This window comes from Lycium barbarum, chromosome 7 (assembly GCF_019175385.1).
Source record: "Lycium barbarum isolate Lr01 chromosome 7, ASM1917538v2, whole genome shotgun sequence".
NCBI lineage: Eukaryota > Viridiplantae > Streptophyta > Magnoliopsida > Solanales > Solanaceae > Lycium > Lycium barbarum.
Window position 1 is genome coordinate 111,054,156 of NC_083343.1, and position 25,058 is coordinate 111,079,213.

The 25,058-nt window shown below is 37.9% G+C and overlaps 1 long non-coding RNA gene across 1 annotated transcript; it reads left to right on the plus strand.

Annotated features, from left to right (window-relative positions):
* Positions 1 to 3,188: 3,188 nt before the first annotated feature.
* Positions 3,189 to 21,136, plus strand: LOC132602418 (uncharacterized). The gene is made up of 3 exons (XR_009567774.1): positions 3,189 to 3,658; positions 3,809 to 4,108; positions 21,020 to 21,136. It is a non-coding gene; the product is annotated as an uncharacterized LOC132602418 (long non-coding RNA).
* Positions 21,137 to 25,058: the final 3,922 nt, after the last annotated feature.

Here is a 25,058-nt window from a genome sequence, read left to right on the forward strand (position 1 = left end):
GAGACTCAAATAAATTTTTCTTTGACCACAATTTTTTCATGTCTTTTAAATAATTTGAATTGTCAATTATTATGATTTATACTAGTACTTTTTATAGTCTCCAAATATGTAAATTTTATGTCAAAAAATTAAAGATTCTTTGTCGGAATATACGGCCACAATTAAGAGGTTTGATTATCGAAATCCGAACTGTGCCACATAAGTTGGGATAGAGGGAAAGGCAATCAAGTGCATGAAGCATCATGTGTTCACACAGGGTCCGCATGCAAGGGATGTGATATAGGCAGCCTACCCTAATGCAAGCATCAGTGGCTGATTCTACAACTCGAACCCGTGACTTATAAATCACACTGAGGCAACTTTACCGTTGTTTCAAGACTCCCCTTCTAAAAAAGAAAATTTAAGTAAAATTTGAGTGAGAGACTACCTTGATCTTGAGGCAAGGAACGACCTTGAGAATCTATTTGATCATGTGGGGGATAACTTGTCAAGAAGTGAAGCAAGTAGAGAGAATCAATAGTCAATGTCTAATTTAATGTATTGGTGTCAATGTCCAAGAACTTATCATAACATGCTCGAATGATTGGCTCAAATAACCTTAGCTTGTCGTTTATGAAATATTGGACTTCGGAAGAATTCATGCGATTCCTGACTATGTTTAGTTTGTACCTTTGAGTGACAAAGAAATCTGGACGTGAAAAATGGTATGGTCCTAGTCTTATTTTTTGTGGGACATAAGCTTGTGTATTAGTTTCTTTAAAGCTTTTAGGAACTTGACAAATACAAGGAGAAAAGTCAATCGCTATTTCTTTATCTAATTTGAAGGTATTGATACAGTCAATGAGCCAACGTTGCTCAGCTAGTGGATTATCGATGAAAGATGATTCTGTGCTCATCTTTTAGTGAGGTAGTAATATATTTTGGGTGTGGATCATGTGATGTGAAGTGGAGCAAATATGAAGCATGGTTTATATTGGGACAATGGAGTAGGTATTTGGATTTTAATATTGAGCAGAGATAAAATCACGTCTAAGTTTAATCAGTTGGATGATTACACACGGAATCACATTCTTTTTTAGATAACTGTGCTATTCGAGTTAGCTTCCGCGCATCTCGACTTATTTTTTCGATAATCGTCGAGCCAGCTTGCGTGCACCTCGACTAATTCGATGGGATACCATTCACTTCCCACTAGTTCTTTTTTCAATAACCGTGGTGTCCGAGCTAACTCACACGCACCTCAACTAATTCAACGGGATACCGTCCCGCTCCCACCACCAACAGGTACCAAGGCTAGAACAGATAAAAAGAAATCACCTAGTGTTTTTTATGTTTGCTAGAATTTAAACCTAAGACCTCATGATTTTCAACTCCCTTTATTGACCATTAGGCAACACTCTAGTGTGCCACACATTGTATTTTACTGGTGTGGTTTTAACTAGATCTAGCGTAAGTATGCAGTGATTATTAGTTAACCCCTCTAATTAATCAAAAGCATATTATTTCATTAACAAGAAAATTCTAATACTAGTGACAAATTCGAGTGTAGGAAAAAATTTATGACTGAGGAATAAAATCGTCATAAAGTCATCGGTAATTGATGAACTCTATCACAAAACCATCATAAATTCGTCACAAAATTGTGATGCGCATAAATATTCTGTCATAATTTGGTGTTTTTCCTGTAATGTTCTATACAAGGTTTTATGTTTCTACCCTTCCAACCAAATATAATGACCATAAGTGTGTGTCTAAAAGTGTTTGGTCCTTATTATCGACCATCACTTTCACTTAATTGTCAAAAAATCAACCTTTGAACTGCAAGTGTTTCTATATGATACAACCACATGTGGGGTACTTACTATTGTTCGGTTGTTTTGTGGATGATCCGGCTACGAAGGACCAGTGTTTTTAAAGGCGTTTTTGGGTGAGTCTCAGGCTAGTCCCGAGGCGGGGCGTATCAAAGACGCTTCAGGATGCAAATGAAAGGTGTAGATTCATAGGGCGTATGCCTTAGAATTTGGGGCATAAGCCCCGAGCGAAAAAGTGTAAGTCCCAGGGGTAAAAGCGTACGCCCCGGGCGTTAATTTGATTTTTATTGTTTTGAGATCTTTTTTTGCCATATATCATATTTATGCTATCATGTTGTAGTGATTTTTTTCCTAAAATATTCAAATAAAGAAAGTATATCTCATAGAAAAAACACTACCATAAATAGTTTTTTCAAATGATTACGCATGAAATTGGTAGGATAGAGAATCCATGTCAGTATGCTGCCGAGGCACCTTTATCCATATTTCGTCACCGAAATATATAAACAAAAATGCAAATATTAATAGAGGGTGGAAAGGACTAGTAGATGTGGAGATCGATAATGAAGTGGATGATGATTTCATTTTGAAGTTTATCTCGGCTATTATCACTTTTTGTGTTGTTACCTTTCTCAAATAATAATTATAATAATTTTTATATTATTGGTGGCTTATTTAAATTTATTTACATAATTTTAATGAAAAATTTACTTTTACTTATTTTATTAGTAATTAAATTATAAATTGAAGACATGTGAGACTTACCCTTGTAGATTCATGAGAGTTAAGCCCCGTATTTCGGGACTTACGCCTCGTCCCGTGCTTCATAAAATGCATCGCCTTGCGCCCCCCGCCTTTTAAAATACGGTGAATGACAAAAGATCAAATTGTACTAAAAAAATTAGAAAATAAAAAATAGAGAGATGAATTACTATAATTTGATGATATGGTGTCCACCTTTCCATTCTCAAACTCTCTTCCCATCTCTTTGGGGGTTAACTCTCTTCCAATCTCTTTGGGGGTTAATGGTTGAAGAAATGTACACGAAAATTTCTTGTGCATTTCTTTGTACCAAAATTGTGTAATTTATACAAGTACATGAATGAAAGAATTAAAAATAAATCTTAAATCCTACACATTTTGTCTGCTTTCTATTGGTTGCTAGAGTAACAAAATAACAGAAATAAACTCTATTCTATGATAGGAAGCTTTTAAGAACATAACAGTTGTATAGTTGTAGAATATCATAACTGTACATTTAATCCGAATGGGCTTCTTTCTGTTTGTGCTTTGTTGGGCTGAATGAGTGGCTCAACTCTTTCTGTCTTTGTTGAACTATATTGCTTGGCCCAAATACTCCTTTCGCTTTCAGACATACCGAAGACTTCAATAATGTCGAATTTCTTTCTTCTGGAAAACATACGACCATTTCCTTCTTGTCCAAACCCTCATCTGCCATTGTTGAAAAGAGTTTATCTCTTTCTCCTTCTTTTTCACTTGCATCACAAATAGAAACCATAGATAGTCGATTTTCATTCTCATCACCCCTCTTCATGTTGGAGAGGAGAGAAGTGACTCCCAACTTGGATAAAAACGAATGATGAGAAGGACCAGAGAGGGCCTTTGTAAACAGTTCGGTAAGCTGAGCTTTTGACGGAGCAAAAGAAGGGGTTATCAAACCTGAAAGAAATTATTGTCATACGAAGTGGCAATCGAGTTCAACATGTTTAGTCCGCTCGTAGAAGATCGGATTTCGGGCGATGTGTATAGAGGCCTTGCTATCAGAGTGAACAGGAATCGGTAAAGATAGAGAGATGGAAAGATCTTAGAGAAGACGAGTTAACTAGGTGAGTTCTGCAGTAACCTTTCTCATAGATCTATACTCAGATTCAGCTGTGGATTAGGAAGTTAAAGCTTCTTTCTTTGATTTCCAAGAAATAGGAGCTCCTCCTAAGCTTATAAAGAAACCATTAACTGATTTTCGTGTGTCTTTACAGGATGCCCAGTCGGCATCAAAAAAGGCAATGAGGGAAACTGATAGATCCGAGTTAAAAAACAAACCTTGCCAGGATTAACTCGAAGATACCGTAACACACGCAAACCAACCATGAAATGACTGATATGAAGTTGTTGCATATATTGACTCAAAATCAGTATTGCAAAAGAGAAATCCGGTCGCGCATGGGTAAGATAATTAAGCTTCCCAATAAGTCGCCTGTAAACTGTTAGATCAGCAAGAAGAGGGCCTGATGATGCACAAATCTTGGATGAAGGATCAAGGGGAGATGAAACCAGAGGTAAATTGTCACAATCAAACTCCTGTAATAGTTCTAGTGTGAATTTCCTTTGACTGACTATAAATCCTTGTGATTCTTTGAGAATTTCCATACCTAAAAAATAGTGTTGTTCACCTAGATCCTTGATCCTGAATTCAGTATTGAGAAAAAGCTTAACAGCTTCAAATTCTGAAGGATCATTCCCAGTGAAGAGAATGTCATCAACATAGACAGTAATAATCGAAATGAGCTTGCCTATTTTCTTAAAAAACAAAGAATAGTCATTTAAAGATGCACAATATAATATCCTTTGAAGCTCAGGGTTCATGCAAGCTTGGCATACCATTCCTTTGAAGCGTGTTTGAGCTCATACAGTGAATTCTTAAGCTTACAAACATGATTAGGACTAGGTGCAACCATTCCTGCTGGAAACTTCATGTAGAATTCGTCTTGGAGATCTCCCTGTAGAAATGTATTATTCGCATCAAGCTAAACAATAGGCCAACCCTTTTTGATTGCAATAGTTAGAAGACGTCTAATTGTTGTCATCTTAACAACAGGGAAAACAATTTCATTGTAGTCCAAACCCTCCCTCTTTATGTCCCCTCTAATGACTAGTCTGTCTTTTAGCCTTTCAAGAGACCCACTTAAATGTTGCTTTACCTTATACACCTATTTATAAAGTAAAGCCTTTCTTCCAACAGGTAAAATGAACACCTCCCAAGTATTATTATCTTCCAAAGTTTTTAGTTCTTTGTCCATAGCTTCTTTCCATTTAGGATGGAGACAAGCTTGATTGCAACTAGTAGGTTCTGTAGTATGAGTAATAGAACCCAACAATTGCTGATTTGGTAAAGATATGGCAACAAAGGAAAAAGTAGAAGGTTGATAAAAATAAGTTTTAGACAGATTTGTGAGGTAAACATGATTACAAATAAAATCATCTAAATATGCACGTCTTTTATGTGTCATATATGATTGCCTTGCTGGTGAAACGGGATTAATAGAAAGACTAAGTGCAGGAATAGTGTTAGAATCTGAAGGTTGTTGAGTAGAATTGGAAAAATGAGGTGAATGAGCACCATGGTCATTTAGGGGTGATGGAAGAGGGATAGGATCAGACATGGTGGGCATTGATTGAGAAGTGGGTATTTCTTGGTCATAAACAGGTGCTTGAGCAGGAAAAATGTGTTGAGAAACAGTGGAAGATGAGGCAAAAGGAAAAATGGTTTCAAGAAAATGCACAAATCTAGATACAATTACTTTCTTAGTAGAGAGTTCAAGTAGTTTGTAGCCCTTTTGACCATGTGGATACCTTAGAAAAACACAAGTTGTTGCTCTAGGATCAAATTTACTTATGTTTCCTTTCAAAGTAGAAGCATAACACAAACACCCAAAAGTCCTTTAAGTGACTGTAGTTTGGTGCTTTGCCAAAAAGAAAGTCATACTGAGTACTTCCTTTAAGAACATTAGAAGGAATTATGTTGATTATATGTGTGGCAGTCAATATGCACTCTCCCCATTAAGATTTGGGAAGTCTTGATTGAAAAAATAGAGCCATTGCTAGTTCTAGCAAATGTGTATGCTTCCTCTCAACAATGCCATTTTGTTGAGGGGTTGCAACATATGAAGTTTGATGAATCTGCTTCCTATATGCCTTTGCCTAATTCCAGGGCATTGTCAGATCTTATCTTTTTCACTTTTACATCAAGCTGTCTTTCAATTATCAGTAAGAAATCCTTCAAAACTAAGAAAGCCTTAATTTTAACAATTAACAAATAAGTCCATGTTCTTCTACTAATATTGTCACGACCCGACTAGGGGCCATGACGGGTACCCGAGGCTGACCACCAAACACCGATCATTCTATTACTCATCATACTCATCCGGCATTCATTCATTATTCTCGTGCTTTTAATCAGAGGAAAGCCCCTTTTCACTTTGAAACATATTTACCTTTATATATATAAGCCTTTTGACTTTCAAAATAGTATACATATACAATGAGGAAATCGTGACACCATACTATCCACACATACGTATCTACGAGCCTCTACTAGAGTACTAGACATTTGGGCTGGACAGGACCCCGTCGTGCCTAAAACATATATATACACAAAATAATTATCAATGGCACCTCCGGAACAATGGAGTGCTCTCAAAGTTTGCTGATAGCTCCTCCGAATCTGGATCACCTCCCTGTCTGCCTGTGGGCATGAACACAACGTCCAGGAAGAAAAAAACGGCAGTACGAGCATTGTACTGAGTATGTAACGCATGAATAAAATGAACATAATAAAGAAATCATGAAACGTAAGGTAAAGATATAACCTGCTTAGCTTTTAAGAGTAAATGCATTTTAAACATATCACATATATCAACATCATTAACCCGCGTCTGGGTAACCATCATGGGCCCCCCACTAGTGGTGATCATGTCCGCCCTTCTAGGCTCGGTGTACTCACAAGCAGCCCGTATTAGCGGTGACATGTCCGGCCATTCAGGCACGGTGGAACCATAAGCATCCCGCCTTAGCGTTGACATGTCCGGCCATCGAGGCACGGTGGAATCGTGTCATCATGAATTCATCATAAACTTATCATCATCATACATTCATCATAGAACAGGCATTAGATCTTAAAGATAATCTATAACTATATCGGGGTGACATAAGGTCGAGAACCCCCGATTACATTATGGAGTGATCATATTCATCATATCTCACCTTGAAGGAACTAACACTATAAGGTGAGTGTACACAACTAACAACATCAAAGGATCATACTTAGGATCATTACCCTCATGGACATCATATCTTGCTTTAGAATTCCTTAGACTTAAACTCATTACCATCATTATCATATTCATGACATATCTCTTATCTTTACCTCATAAGGAGCTTTTTATCAACGTAGACTCATAGTTCATGGAATATAAGAAAGTCATGGAGAGATAGGGGAATTCATGTCATAGGGACCATGTCTTAGAAAGGAAGGGAATAGCCTTACATACCTTGTATCTCTTCAACTCTATCGTCTAATTGCGTGCCTCTTTAACTTGCGATTCTACCTTTAAGAGAGTTTGTACTAACATTAGATAATCGATAGCTTAAGTATACTTAACTAAAGCTAGAGAAAATTGGGCAACATTTCCTTTGTTTATACAATTTTCTCCATATTATATATCAACTCCCAAACGTCTATAAGAACATTCATAATCTCATAATTCTCAATCTTTATCAACCGTACATCATTCAATTCTCCTACTTCCATTTCAAGGGCATCCATAACCTTGGTCATAATACAATATTGCATTCATCCTCCTATTATGTTTCTCCCATGTTCTTAATATCATTGATAACAAGATTCTATTCATAATACATCAAGAGTCATGATTCATGTCAACTACTATTTAAGAATACCATTATTATCACATTTGAGCTCTATATTCTATTTTCTCCCACAATCCAAGTCCTTCAACCCCTCAATATTCTCAATAATAGGAAATAAACATAAAACTCACCATAAACACTTGGGAACAAGCCTTGAGTCACTCTAATACATTAGAATGAAATCCCCTTCTTGCATGCCAAAGAAATTCTTACTCTACACAAACCCTAATAGGCTTCCTAGTATGTGAATCTCTTGAATCTTGGCTTTTGATCTTGATTTCTTGGTATAGATTGTTGTAGAAATAGAGAGAGGGTTTTAGAGGGTTCTAGAGAGATGTAGAGTCTGATTTGGGGGAGAAATAATGAATTAAAACATGAGAGCTTATATTTATAATCAGGGCTGGAAACTTCCAGATCCGCGGGTCGACGGCTCGTCGACGGGTCGACGGCTCGTCGACGTGTCGACGGTCCGTCGACATGCACCGTCGATTCTCCGCCTGAGATGTCTGATTGCAGAACCTCGTCAACGGTGCCAGGTGACGGCTCGTCGACGTGTCGACGGTCCATCCCTTGGGCCGTCGACGCTGACTGGTTTCAGCAATTTTCTGAGCTGTTCTGTTTTGCTCCGATTCGATTTGTTTCGCTTCTAATTCCCTCATAATGTCAAGAATAAGTACTTATACTCATGTACACATACAAAGTAAAATATCTCGTAACTAAAGCTCTGGTGCGGACTACCGAACCGAAGGTGTACACTACCAATAAGCCAAAATCTTCTTGCAACAAAACGGGAGGTGTAACATTCTCCCCCCTTTAAAAACATTCGTCCTCGAATGTTAAGTTCTCAGGAATCCTACAGAAATTTCGCCAGAGTTTCCCCTGTAATAGGGCACTACCATCCTGTCACAACAGCCTACAATAACAATGTCTCACAGGGCCACAACATAATAGCAAGAATTATGGCCACACACGACCAAAAGCATGAAAAAGAGCGTACATACCTCATAATATTGGCGTCCTATCTTGGATATTTTTTGGGAGTTAGAATAAGTGCGGGTACTTGGACTTCATATTTTCTTCCGCTTCCCAAGTCATTTCTTCCTGGTTATTATTTCTCCATAAGACTTTGACTGAAGCTACCTCTTTATTTCTGAGCTTCCGCACTTGCCTATCTAGTATAGCCATAGGTACTTCTTCATAAGCCAACCTTTCCGTCACTTGAACGTCATTTACCGACACGATCCTAGTAGGATCTCCGACACATTTTCGGAGCATTGAGACATGAAAAACCGGATGGACTGATTCAAGTTCTGGAGGTAAGTCTAGTCCATAAGATACTTGACCCACCTTGCGGATGATTCTATAAGGTCTAATGCATCGAGGACTTAACTTTACCTTCTTACCAAATCTCATCACGCCTTTCATTGGCGATACCTTTAAAAATACCTAATCATCAATTTGAAATTCTAAGTCTCACCGACGGTTGTCTGCATAAGATTTCTAGCAACTTTGGGCTGTCAATAGTCGATCTCAGATCACCTTGACCTTTTCCACTGCTTGTTGGATCCACTCGGGGCCTATTAATTGTGTCTCCCCGACTTCAAACCACCCAATTAGCGATCTGCCCTTTCTTCCATATAGGGCCTCATACGGGGCCATCTGGATACTGGAATGATAGCTATTGTTGTATGCAAATTCAATAAGAGGTAAATGGTCATCCCAACTACCACCAAAATCTATAACACATGCTCTTAGCGTATCCTCCAAGGTCTGAATAGTGCGTTCATCTTTCCCATCAGTTTACGGATGAAATGTTGTGCTAAGTCTCACCTGAGTGCCCAAACCTTCTTGGAAAGACTTCTAGAACTTGGCTATAAATTGTGCCCCTCTATATGTGATAATAGATATCGGAACACCATGAAGTCTCACAACCTCCTTAAGGTACAACCTTGCATAGTCTTCTGTAAAGTATGTAGTTCTGACCGAAAGAAAATGAGCGGGCTTCATGAGTCTGTCCACGATCACCCATATGGAGTCATACTTGCCTCGGGAACGAGGTAACCCTACAATGAAATCCATGTTTATTACTACCCACTTCCAAGTTGGAATTTCCATTGCTTGCAATAATCTTCCTGGCTTTTGATGCTCAATTTTCACTTGTTGATAATTTGGACATTGGGCCACAAATTCTTCTAAATCTATCTTCATTCCATCCTACCAATACATTAGTTTGAGATCATGGTACATCTTTGTCGCTCCTGGGTGAATAGAATACCGAGAATGATGAGCTTCTTCTAGAATTTGACGACGTAACCCTGCAACATTTGGGACACATAGCCTTTGTCGGTACCTAAGAACTCCATCTATAGAAACTTCAAATGGTGACCTCTCTTTCTCATGAAATGTATCTCTATAATAGCTCAACTGAGGATCTTCGTATTAGCGCTCTCTTACCTCCATATCTAAGGATGAAATAATTGGGTTGTGAATACCGATTCCTGCATTGTCTGAATCAGTTAAACGAACTCCAAGATTAGCTAGTTAGTGGAGCTCACGGATTAGTTCTTTCTTCTCCAATGGAACTTCACATAAACTACCCATTGATTTGCGGCTAAGTGCATCAGCTACTACATTTGCCTTTCCGGGGTGGTATAAAATACTCACATCATAATCTTTTAGTAGCTCTAACCACCGCCTCTGCCGCAGATTTAACTTCTTCTGCTTGAAGATATAATGAAGGCTTTTGTGATATGTATAGATATCAACATGTACACCATACAAATAATGTCTCCACATATTTAATGCATGGATAACTGCAGCCAATTCAAGATCATGAGTTGGGTAGTTCTTCTCGTGTTTCCGCAACTGTCTTGAAGCATAAGCGATGACTCTACCGTGCTGCATTAATACACACCCTAACCCAACCCCAGAAGCATCACAATACACAACATAACCATCTGACCCTTCTGGGAGTGTTAAGACTGGGGCTGAAGTTAGCCTATCTTTTAATTCCTGAAAACTGCATTCACAAGTATCATGCCACTGAAATTTAGCTGATTTCTGAGTTAACTTCGTTAACGGTGCTGAGATAGTTGAAAACCCTTCTACGAATCTTCTATAGTAACCTGCCAATCCCAGAAAACTATGGACTTCTGTAGGCGTTGTGGGCCTTGGCCAAGTCTTCACAGCCTCAATTTTCTGAGTGTCAACTCGTATGCCATCAGCTGAAATAACATGGCCCAGAAAAGCTACAGAATTTAGCCAGAATTCACATTTCGAGAACTTAGCATACAATTCATGAATTCGAAGAAGTCCAAGGACAATGTGTAAATGGTCTGCATGCTCGGCCTCTGTCCGAAAGTATACCAGAATATCATCAATAAACACGATTACAAATAGATATAAAATAGGCCTGAATACATTATTCGTCAAATTCATAAACACTGCCGGAGCATTAGTTAACCCAAAGGACATCACCCAAAATTCATAATGGCCATATCTCGTTCTGAAAGTTGTTTCGGGAATATCTTCTTCTTTAATTCTCACTTGATGATAACCTGACCTTAGATATATTTTGGAAAACCACTTGGCACCCTGTAACTGATCAAACAAATCATCAAACCTTGGAAGAGGATATTTATTCTTGATCGTTACCTTATTCAACTGTCTGTAATCAATACACATTCGTAAATAGCCATTCTTCTTTCGTACGAATAGGACTGATGCTCCCCAAGGTGATGAACTGGGCCTAATGAATCATTTTTCAAGCAAATCTTTCAATTGTGCCTTTAGTATTTCAACTCTACAGGAGCCATTCGGTAAGGAGGAATAAAAATGGGATGGGTGTCAGGCAACACATCAATAGCGAAATCAATCTCTCTTTCCAATGAAAGGCCTGGGAGTTCATCTGGAAATACGTCTGGAAATTCATTCACTATCGGAACGGATTGAAAAGTTGGTGACTTTTCTTCGGTTGCATGAACTCGAACTAGGAGATAAATATAGCCTTTAGATATCATGTTTCTGACCTTAAGGTAGGAAATAAACCTACCCCTTGGAGATGTTGTATTACCTTTCCATTCAAGCACAGGTTCTCCCGGAAATTGAAATCGAACTACTTTCATCCGGCAATCAACATTAGCATAACATGAGGCCAACCAATCTATACCCATAATCACATCGAAATCTAGCATTTCCAGCTTAACTAAATCAACTTTAGTCTGGCAGTCACCTATCACAATTACACAATTTTTGTACACTTGTTTAGCTATCACGGGATCACCAACCGGAGTAGACACCTCAAAAGGTTTAATTGGCTCGGGTTTCACCCCAATACGACTAGCAATATACCGAGTAATATAAGATAGTGTAGAACCCGGATCTATCAATGCATATACGTCATGAGAAAATACGGATAATATACCTATAACCACATCCGGAAGGACTCAAGATCCTGTCGTCAGGCTAAAGCATAGATATAGGGCTGGATACCACCAGAACTGGACGCTCCCCCTCTGCCTCTACCTCGGTCTGCTAGAATCTGGGGAGTCTGCCCTACCGGGCGCACTGAAGAAGAACCAGTCGTTGATTCAGTGGGCTGAACCCCACCTCTACCGTACCTCGAGGGGAAATCACACATCATGTGCCCAGTCTGTCCATAAACATAACAAGCATCTGATCCTTAGCGACATGGTCCCGAATATAACTTTCTGCACTGACTATATCGTGGAACTGGTGGTCTCCCCTACCTATAATCACCCTCAAACTGGGAACCTGAAGCTCTCGAGCTCTAACCCTGCCCTGAATAAGTAGAGCGATCAAATCTCCAACCTGCAAATCGTGGAGGTGCACTAGTCGCCGACTTTCCTGAGTATCTAGAATGTGACTGCCTTGATCCCTCTCTATAGTTGCTACCGACACCAACAGATTTGGCCCTCTTACTTTGCCCTCGATCAATATCACGTTCACCCCTTTGTGGGTGTTGCTACTCTTCTAAGTTCTAGCATGGGCCTGAATACGGGAAATGTCTATCCCCTCCTGTAGCGAAGCCGTCAGGCGATCTTTAAACAAATGTGGCCCTAGGCCTCTCACGAACCTATGCACTCTATCTCCCATATCGGCCACCATAGTCGGAGCATATCTAGCCAATGAGTTATAGTGAAGGATACTCTCGGACACTCATATATCCTTGCTTCAAATTTAAGAATCTATCCACTCTAGCTCGATGGACCTCAGGTGGCAAGTAGTAGCGGATAAAGGCATCTGCGAATTCTTGCCAAACTGGAGGAGGTGCATTCTATTTTCTTGAAGATGTCCAATTATTATACTATAAGACCGCCATACCTCGGAGTCTATAAGATGCTAATTCCACAGATTCAGTTTCGGAAGCATGAATAATCTTCAATGTTCTCAACATTTCGTCAATAAAGCCCTGCGGGTCTTCATTCGGTTTTGACCCGAAAAATTCTAGAGGATTTAAACACATAAAATCATGGACTCTAGTACTAACTGCCCTGTCACTTGGACCCGAACTCTGCAGCTGTGCCTGGGTGGTAACTAACTGCGTCAGTAGCTGAATAGCATCGGTCATTTGTTGACCCGAAGTAGCCGATAGAGGAATTGGAGGCATAGGAGCTGGAACTGAAGGCCCCACTTGCTCTTCTAGGTTAGGCGGGGTGGGGGAAGTATTAGATGGAGCCTCATTATGTGATTCACTCTCTTCTATATCCATTAGCGGCTCCCTTTCTACCCGCATTTCTATCGTAGTCTTGCCCTTCTGGGCGGCTGTAGCTTTTCTCTTTGGCAGCATCTCTGAAATCACAACGCACAGTTAGGGGGGAGAAAATCTTATAACACGACTCGATCGCACGATTTCGTAAGAAGAAGAATGGTCATTTTTCCTAAATGCCCTGTAGCCTCCTGTTTATAAGTGTGGCACGCAACACACCATAAACAAGACTCTACTAGACACGGCTCGTAGACACTTCCTAAGACTGAACTGCTCTGATACCACTTTTGTCACGACCCGACTAGGGGCTATGATGGGTACCCGGGGCTGACCACCAAACACCGTTCATTCTATTACTCATTATACTCATCCTACATTCATTCATTATTCTCGTGCTTTTAACCATCGGAAATCCCTTTTTCACTTTGAAACATATTTACCTTTATATACATAAGTCTTTCGACTTTCAAAATAGTATACATATACAATGAGGAATGTTGACACCCAATTTTTTCCTGCCTTTCCTACAAAATATCTACTTACGCTTCTAGTATTTTTGTGCAATTTTTAAAATAATTATTTATATTTTACTATGGTTATCAGCCTCTTATTAATACCGGCGTTTTCGTTCGCTAGCTGTTATTGTTTTTGTTACTGCTACCGTTATTATTATTATTCTTATTGTTATTACCGATATTATGAAAATCCGTATTTTTATCATTTCAGTATTTTTTACATCTTATGCACACGCATCGCATTTATTTTCGCATAATTAAATAATGGCGTTTATTTACTGATTGATTTTTAAAATATTATTGCACGGCTATTACGACGTAACGTAATTCCTATTTTTATCTGAACACTAGTAAATGCGTGTTTTTATATTAAATAACATTTTAATTCTGTCCATAATTAATCCTAAAACTATTTGGGCCAAAATCCTAATCCGTTGAACTCAGCAGCCCATTATCCATCTACCCGCCCCAATTAATGCCTCAACGTTCGGACCAGTCCATTTAACAATTAGCCCATTACCCATTTTAATACCTAACCCAACATTTTATTCACTACCCAGCCCATATCCGCAACCCGACCCGACGGCCCATTTCGTTTTCTTAATGAAACGAATAGGGTTTTCACCCCTTTCAGCGTCGCTCGCCTTCTCTCTCTCTCTATCCTCTTCCTATCTCCTCCACGCTTCGTCGACGAAATGGGGTAAGATCACAGTCGCCTTTCGATCCCCCCAGGCCTGCATGGCCATTTCGGGGAAGGCAATAAATGCCTATCCCTTTCCCGGTCAGTTTTTCGGCCGTTGACACGGGTAAGCTTTGTCTTCTTCCTCTTTCTTTTCCGCTAGCACTTGAAAGGATTTTAATGAGTTTTGTCTGGTTCACAAACGAATGTGAGATCCCTTTTACTTTCGGGTACGCAAGATTTAATTGGTTTTCGTCTTCTTCACCTGTTTTTCTGATTGACGACAGAAGGAAAAGAGACCCAACGTTGATTTGAAAAAGGTTGACTTAGAAAAAGCCCCGCCCAATTTTTGTTTCAAACCCTAGAGAAACCCTAGTTCATCCCTATAAATAATCGTTTAGGGAGTCATTGAAAAGGAAGTTTTTTGAGCCGCCTCAAAACCCCCCTTGAAAACTCTTCTTTAGCCGCCTGAAAAATTCCATAGAAATTAGAAGCTTTTGATTTAGCAGCCTGGAAAACACCCTGAAAATATTAAGTTTCTAACCGCTCAAACTCCCCTTTAAAGATACTAGTTTCAATTTTATTGATATCGTCTCAAAAAATACTAAATCCTGTTCTGTTTTTGCCTTGGGTATTTGTTCGAATCTGAGTGTAAATAACTCGGGATCTGTGGTGTTCGAGTGTAGATTGGAAACCCCACACCCACTTCGCTGCACCCGAAGCAGTCCAAGGGACTCGTCTCCCTCCGCATTCGGTGTTGGGCTAAAAGCCCAACGAAATCTTCTCTCGGTCCATCCCTGTCCACAACAAATAATGGAAAGCATAAATGCTGGGCCAAATCCCAATAGGCATGAACAGTGCACAGCAGTTTAAAAAATGGGCTGAGCCCATTCTCCCCAACTGCAACTATGGATCACAGTGGCCCAAAACGGGCAGGCCCATTTGATATTATTTGGCCCCTTTTATTTTATTTTGTGCCTTTAATTTGTATGATGCAACTAACCCTTTTATTTTATTTTTTTTATTTTTTTTATTTTTAACTTAGACGAATTCTAGGAGAATTAGTGGGATTAGCTTAGTGTAAAGGGGAGTTAACTTAGGGAAAGACCCGCAATAAATCCCATAGGTTTCATTCTTTTTATTTCACATTAAAATTATTTATAATACCCATAGTATTTATTTGCATTAGAATAATTGATTTCCAAAAGAGCATGACTACATATTTTGAGCTAAGGAATCATCATTTATTATTACTATCTTAAAAAAAATTAAAACGTCATTAATAGGCAAATATTAATCCAAATATATTTTAAACATTTTAGATTAATCCGATGATACATTTTAGTCGAATATAATTAAATAAAGTAATAAAAGAGAAAGAAACTTATGCCCTTTACATCACGTTTTTAAAGAAATAAATCTAGACATTTCTACGTCGCCATATTTTACATAAAGTCCGCATTTGCTAAAAAGCTTTATTTATAAGCAAGTTATTATATTTTGCAAGCCTTGTCCTCAATAGCATTATTATATTTTTTTCATGAGTTCTATTTCAAATAGTATTTTAAAATCTTCTTTTATGCAAATTATCCTTATTTTAAGATAACATTATTATTTTCATTCAAAGTTTCAACAACATTTATAAATCTCATTTTTAAAAGCATTTCCTTTATGCAAATTACTATATTTTTCTACAAGTTAATTTAAATGGCATTATTATATTTCCTTTAAAACCTCAGTAATATATACAATCTATTCTTATAAAAATTTAAGCATTATATTTACCCTTAATTAATTAATCTAAGTTTGGCCGGTAAACCGTAGTTAACGGATCCTAGAGGATGCCTAACCCCTTCCCTTTAGAATAATTAGAACTCTTACCTAGAATCACGCTAATTGAGCAGACCATTAATAGAGGTTTAGTTAGGCTTTACCTTAGTTAATAAATTAGGTGTCCTAATTCACCGTTAAACTAATTAGGTGGCGACTCCTTAAAATAAAACAAATAGAAATCACCAATATGTTGTACCTTAATTTAACCCAGTTAAAATGAGGTATAACAAGGAAATCATGAGACCATACTACCCACACATACGTATCTACGAGCGTTTACTAGAGTACCAGACATCTGGACGGGACAGGACCCCGTCGTGCCCAAAACATATATATACACAAAATAATAATCAATGGCATCTCCGGAACAATGGAGTGATCTCAAAGTCTGCTGATAGCTCCTACGAATCTGGATCACCTCCCTGTCTACCTGTGGGCATGAACATAGCGTCCAAGAAGAAAAGGACGTCAGTATGAGCATTGTACTGAGTATGTAAGGAATGAATAAAATGAGCATAATAAAGAAATCATGAAACGTAAGGTGAAGATATAACCTGCTTAGCTTTTAAGAGTAAATGCATTTTAAACATATAACATATATCATCATCATTAACCCGCGTCCGGGTAACCATCACACGCCGCCCACTAGTGGTGATCATGTCCGCCCTTCTAGGCTCGGTGTACTTACAAACAGCCTGTCTGGCCATTCAGGCACGGTGGAACCATAAGCATCCCGCCTTAGCATTGACATGTCCAGCCATTGAGGCACGGTGGAATCGTGTCATCATGAATTCATCATAAACTTATCATCATTATACATTCATCATAGAACAGGCATTAGAGCTTAAAGACAATCTATAACTATATCGGAGTGACATAAGGTCGAGAACCCCCGATTACATTATGGAGTGATCATATTCATCATATCTCACCTTGAAGGAACTAACATTGTAAGGTGAGTATACATAACGAACAACATCAAAGGATCATACTTAGGACCATTACCCTCATGGACATCATATCTTACTTTAGAATTCCTTATACTCAAACTCATCATCATCATTATCATATTCATGACATATCTCTTATCTTTACCTCATAAGGAGCTTTTTATCAATGTAGACTCATAGTTCATGGAATATAAGAAAGTCATGGAGAGATAGGGGAATTCATGTCATAGGGATCATGCCTTAGAAAAGAAGGGACTAGCCTTACATACCTTGTATCTCTTCAACTCTATCGTCTAATTGCGTGCCTCTTTAACTTGCGATTCTACTTTTAAGAGAGTTTGTACTAACATTAGATAATCGATAGCTTAAGTATACTTGACTAAAGCTAGAGAAAATTGGGCAGCATTTTCTTTGTTTATACAACTTTCTCCATTTTATATATCAACTCCCAAACGTCTATAAGAACATTCATAATCTCATAATCCTCAATCTTCATCAACCGTACATCATTCACTTCTCCTACTTCCATTTCAAGGGCATCCATAACCATGGTCATTATACAGTATTACATTCATCCTCCTATTATGTTTCTCTCATGTTCTTAATATCATTTAAAACAAGATTCTATTCATAATACATCAAGAGTCATGATTCATGTCAACTACTATTTAAGAATACCATTATTATCACATTTGAGCTCTATATTCTATTTTCTCCCATAATCCAAGTCTTTCAACCCCTCAATATTCTCAATAATAGGAAATAAACATACAACTCACCTTAAACACTTGGGAACAAGATTTGAGTCACTCTACTCCATTAGAATGAAATCCCTCTCTTGTATGCCAAAGAAATTCTTACTCTACACTAACCCTAAATTCTTACTCTACACTAACCCTAATAGGCTTCCTAGTATGTGAATCTCTTAAATCTTGGCTTTTGATCTTGATTTCTTGGTATAGATTATTGTAGAAATAGAGAGAGGGTTTTAGAGCGTTCTAGAGAGATGTAGAGTCTGTTTTGGGGGAGAAATAATGAATTAAAATGTGGGAGCTTATATTTATAACCAGGGCTGGAAACTTCCAGATCCGCGGGTCGACGAGTAGGGTCGACGGCTCGTCGACGTGTCGACGGTCCGTCGACATGCGCCGTCGATTCTCCGCCTGAGATGTCTGATTGCAGAACCTCATCAACGGTGGAAGGTGATGGCTCGTCGACGTGTCGACGGTCCGTTCCTTGGGCCGTCGACGCTGACTGGTTTCAGCAGTTTTCTAAGTTGCTCCGTTTTGCTCCGATTTGATTCGTTTTGCTTCTAATTCCCTCATAATTTCAAGAATACATACTTATACTCCTGTACATATACAAATTAAAATATCTCGTGATCAAAGCTTTGGTGCGGACTACCGAACCGAAGGTGTACACCACCAATAAGCCAAAATCTTCTTGCAATTAAACGGGAGGTGTAACAAATATCATCCACAATAGTGAGAAAGTACTTGTAACCATTATATGTGGAAACTTTAAAGGGACCCCAAATATCAATATGAATTAGTTCAAAAATCCTAATGGTACTGATTTGACCGGTGGGAAAGGACTTTCTAGTTTGTCTTGCAAGAGGACAAATATCATAAGTACAAATAGAATTAGAATGCAAAGATATGAAACTGAACTTTTTCATTGCTGGATGTGTTAAATGACTTAATCTTGCTTGCCATAAGGCCACTATAGATACTACACTACTAGAAAAAAGGAAAACAGACTGAACTACTATTGGAAAAATTTCTTTCTGGTAAAGAAACTACATGATTGGAAAACGAAGTTCTACTCCTAGACTTGGTAGGTTCCAGTAGATAAAGACCTTCCCTAGCTTCACCAAAAGCTTGTTCCCTACTCATTAAAAGGGCCTGTATTACACACCAAAAAATGTTAAATTTGAGAGAACAAGAGAATTGAACACAAAATGTATGGACAGATAACATATTATATTTGAAAGAAGGAACAAAAAGAACATTTTGTAGAGTAAGTGAGTCAAATTTCTAACAATTCCTATATGTGTGACCGTGATTTTGTAAGAGTTTGGTAGATTAATACTTAGAGGAACAGGGAGGGGTGTAAGATTGACAAAAGAATTGGAATGAAAACACATATGCTCATAAACACCAATGTTTATTATCCAAGATTTAGTATTATAAACTAAGAAACAAGATCCAGAATATTTAGTTATAGTACTAGCAACTACATTTGCATTTATCTCTGATGTGGTGCTGCTTGATGCACCACCTTGTGTTTGCTTAAAAATGTGCATAATCTATTAGACATGTTCCTTACTGAGCTGATTCAAGCCATTTGCTTCCACTTTATCATTTCCGATGCTTATGTTATCAAATTCATCTTCTGTGACTGCAATATTTCCTTTAACTGGACCTTGAACTCCTTTGTTATTGTTGGTAAATTGGAAATCATCTGGATAACCAATTAACCTATAGTAGTCATCTTCTACATGCCCAACATTCAAACAGTTAGTGCAAATTACATTAGGGTTGAACATCTTCTTTCTCCCTTTTGTTCCTCTTTGTCCTTGAATGATCCTTTGATTAGTTGTCCTTTGCCCCTGGTATTGATTTCTAGATTTTTGCTTATTTTGTGTTGGGTATCTAAACCTTTGGATTTGGTTTCCAAACTTTTGTTTTGTGACATTTGGTTTCCTGTCATAAAAGATGAACCATTAGAAGGAAAATGAGGGTTCACGTAGAGTTCCCTCTAGTTTTCATCTTGCAACAAGAGTGAGTATGCATGATCAATTCCTGGTAATGGATTTATCACCAATATATTTCCTCTTGTTGGACCATAAACATCATTCAAACCCATGAGAAATCGAATGAGTCTCTGATCCTCCACAGACTTGAGCATTTAATGTTTCCCATTACAAACACAACTGATAAGATCCTAATTAGGAACTCTAAAAATTCAAACAACAAAAATAAAAATTGGAAAAGTAAAAGAGAATTGCGGTTAAGAAGTTTAGAGGATAGAAGCAAGACCTTTAGAATAATGATTCTATGGACAAATTTGGATATACAAAACGAAAACCCTTCCAATTGGAAATCAATCCTAAAAACCTATACTATATGAATTCAAATATGACTCAAAATTGGAATTCCACAAATGAGCAATCCTAAATCAATTCAATGGAAAGGATTCAATTAGGAACTAAGAAATCACACTTAGTCAAACAAACAAACTATATTAAGATACTAAACAATCTCTCAAAACACTCAAGTTTTATCAATATTCAAGCTAAGTGTAAATGAAGACTAAGGGGTCTATTTATACTAAAGCTTATTACAATAAAGTCCCAAAAGTGGAACTTTGCGCAAATAACTCCCACATGAGGCCTTCGTTCCACATGTCCAATTGACTTGCAATTATATCCCCAAATTGCATCCTTAGTCTTGAATCACATCCTTAGCCAAGAATTGCAACCTTTAGCCATAATTTGCACTTCTATCCCTCTTGCACTTCTATCCACTTTGTGTAGTAGCGTTCTCCATCTCTTCCTAAGCTATCTCCCAAAGGTTGTACACTCGAGAGGCCTTTTCGTCAAGCTCCTCCAATGTTTCCCTCTTCATGAATAAGGCTTGCAGCTCTTGGAGTTCCCTTGCTTGACTCCGAGTGAATGGTCTTGAGCTTGTTGGGATCATGTCACAAACACAAACACAATTACAAACGATGTTTGAGTTTAGTGAATCCAACTCATCCCACAGCAGTTTCAATTTTGTGAAATAACCAGCTTTATCACCGGACCCTTGAACTAATCCTGTCATTTTCTTTTGCAGATGGTATAACTTAGCACCATTGGATTGTCCAAATCTTTACTCCAGATCTGTCCACAAACTTTTTTCTACCTTGGAGTAGATCACAGAGTGGGCTATGTCCTTGGATAAGGCGTTAAGTGTCACGACCCGACTAGGGGCCGTGACGAGTACCCGATACTTGTACCGAGCACCCCTTATCTATCGTTTTACCTTTACTTCTCAGCGGGCCGTAGGAACTGTGCCATATATATTTTTTTTTCGTTACTGAACATTAACATTAGTAGCATCATCGTAAACATAGACTAGTAAACTTTGCTATCACGTTATACGGCGACGTGAACATTCCAAAATACAACACATCTAACTGTACATATCTGTCTACGAGCCTCTAGACATAGTACACATATACATAGAAAGGGGCCGAGTACTGTCGTGCCCGAGTATATACACAAAATAGTACCAAGGAACTGGGGCTCCGGAACAACTGGAGCGTTGTCAAATGCCGCTGGTAGAACTCCTAAGAATCAAACCCGCCTGTCTGCTGACCTGCGCGGCATGAAACGCAGCGTCCACAAAAAAGGACGTCAGTACGAATAGTGTACCGAGTATGTAAGGCATAAAAGATAATACAAGCAGGAACATAGAGTACGATTGACAATATCATGAGGTCGTAGGACATATAATGAGGCTAGAAAGTGACCTGTACGTAGGAACGCCCCTTTCAGGCCGGATACCGTGCATGCTTGTCCTTCCCTTTTTAAAACGTTCCTTTTTCATAGGCATAGAAAATAGGGTTTATATCGTGTCGTGTTTTATCATATTATATCCTATCATCTCATAGCGTGTCGTATCATATCATGTCGTAGCATATCATATGATAGTATATTATGTCATAGCGTATCATGTCATAGCATAGCGTGTCATAGCGTATCATGTCATAGCATAGCGTGTCATAGCGTATCATGTCATAGCATAGCGTGTCATAGCATATCATGTCATAGCATAGCGTGTCATAGCGTATCATGTCATAGCATAGCATGTCATAGCATATCATGTCATAGCATAGCATGTCATATCATAGCATAGCACCGAACAATGTCGGCTCGCCCACATAGCGCCGAAATACTGGCTCGCCCATATATCCCGCGTCCGGGCATCCCGCGTCCAGGATGATAAGCCAGCTGACCAGGAGGCAATGAAACATGTTTCCCTTCCCATTCCCCCATGTATCCCTTCCCCCCATCCCATGTTCATATACATATCTTATATACATATACATATTTTTTATACATATACATATTTCCATTAGAATGGTGCAGTACTTATCGTTTGATAATCGGAACGAGGATCAAAAGTTTCCTTTGGATTCTACTCCAAAATAAGTCAAACGGAGCAATAGGGAAAATCCGGGAACAATGGGCCCACCTCGGGTCAATTGAGGCGGCGTACCAAATTTACGTACATTATATTTCATGACGTCACTTGTGAGGGTTTTAAGGTAGTCGGGTCATATTTATGCCAGTTCCAGATGTTTAGGAAGTTTTTCCAATATTTTACACAATTTCTAATTCAATTCTACTGAATGAAAAAGGGGAAACTTTAGGTGCGGATTCCGGAGAATGGAGATGTCCCCGAGGCTCGTATCCAACTTATTACGTCTAAGACATGCCATAGAAGGAAGGGTGAAGCCTTACATACCTTTTCCGCTTCATACACATCTCCAAAATCAAGTTTCAAATTCGCCAAAATCTACAATTTGGTCACAATTACCAAATGTTAATTGTAAGGCTTTAAGATTTCAATCTTAACCAATACTTGTCTACAAAAATTTGGGCAGCATCTCCCCTATAAATACACCGTCCCCGAAATTCAACTTAGCCAATTTTTAATCAATAACAATCCGGGAATTCAACCCGGCCAAACTATCAACACAATGACAACAACCATGACTACAAAACACAATATAACACAACTAGTCTTCTTTCCAACATAATGCAATAGCTTTCAGTTCAACTTCACATTTCCAAACCAATCTCAATGTTTTTACATTCATTACTAATCAAGATCATTACAATATAATTCGGAAGCATTTCATATCATTTCTACCAAATATTCACAAGATATACAAAATATACAAACTTTCCACCAAAACCATAATCCATCCAAAACTTCTAATCTTCAATCTACATATTCATAACATATTTCCATCTTCCAATTTCATCAACCATAATCTTAATTTGCACCTTAACAATTTCATTTTCATAATTACATAAATCTACCATAAAATCACAAAACTTCTCATAACCACTTAACAACCAATCTTTCATGCCAATATGGACTATTATCTTTCCAAATTCACCAACTAACATAATAATTCACATTTAAAACTCCACTTCCATAATTACATAAAAACTTCATTAAAATCACATAATTTCCTATAACTATTTCCAATAATTTTCCATGCCAACGTGAACCATTTTCTTCCATTTCCAATATAAGGTCCACCACAACTACAACTAGAATACAACATAAAATTCAACTCATATTATTTATACAACAATATACATATATGTCCACTTACATATATGCACACCCACTTTGTAAACTTCCATATTTTCATAAATTCTTCTCATTTCTACATACTACAACATAAACCAACCTTCATAACATAATAAAAAGGAATTAATTCTTACCTTTTTCTACAATCTTCTTCACTTGACCAAGTTGTCAACTTGAAGAAACAAGTGCTCTTTCTTCCAAAATAATTACACCAAGTTGTAAAGGACCCTTGAATTAGTGGAAATACCACAAGAAAATAATTTTTGGAGAAAGATTTCAAAGGGACAAAATTTCAAGAGCTTGGCCGTATGGCCCTTATGTTCTTGCTCTTGTTTCTTTGTTTTTCTCCTTCTAAATTTTTCTTGAAGGTTCTATGGGATTTTTGGATGATTAAGTGGCATTTTATCCATTTATCACATGATTAATTCTAGGGAAAAGGGTCTGATTTACCCCTCTACTTTTAAAAAAAGTTCATATTTACCCCTCGTTATACTATCAGGCCATTTATACCCCTACCGTTACAATAGTTGAAATATTTGCCCCTATTTTTAACGGAGGGGTAAATATGAACCTTTTCCAAAGTAGAGGGTAAATCAGGCCCTAAAAAATAAAACACCCTAAAGTTTCCAAACAAAACTTACTTCGGGTACCTTTTCAACCCCTAAAATGACTATCCGAACGTCTACATATCCTTGATGTATTGAGCCTACATTATTGTACGCAGAAAAAATATCAGGTTCTATATAAAATATTGACGTTTCGGAGTCTTGACACACCACTAATCATTGGTCAAAGTATGAAAAAAAAAACTAAATTTGTTCAACCAAAACTTACTTCGGGTACCTTTTCAACCCCTAAAATGACGATCCGAACGTCTACGAATCCTTGATGTATTGAGCCTACATTATTGTACGCAGAAAAAATATCAGGTTCTATATAAAATATTGACGTTTCGGAGTCTTGACACACCACTAATCATTGGTCAAAGTATGAAAAAAAAACTAAATTTTTTCAACCAAAACTTACTTCGGGTACCTTTTCAACCCCTAAAATGACGATCCGAACGTCTACGAATCCTTGATGTATTGAGCCTACATTATTGTACGCAGAAAAAAATATCAGGTTCTATATAAAATATTGACGTTTCGGAGTCTTGACACACCACTAATCATTGGTCAAAGTATGAAAAAAAAAAATTCAACCAAAACTTACTTCGGGTACCTTTTCAACCCCTAAAATGACGATCCGAACGTCTACGAATCCTTGATGTATTGAGCCTACATTATTGTACGCAGAAAAAAATATCAGGTTCTATATAATATATTGACGTTTCGGAGTCTTGACACACCACTAATCATTGGTCAAAGTATGGAAAAAAAAAACTAAATTTTTTCAACCAAAACTTACTTCGGGTACCTTTTCAACCCCTAAAATGACGATCCGAACGTCTACAAATCCTTGATGTATTGAGCCTACATTATTGTACGCAGAAAAAAATATC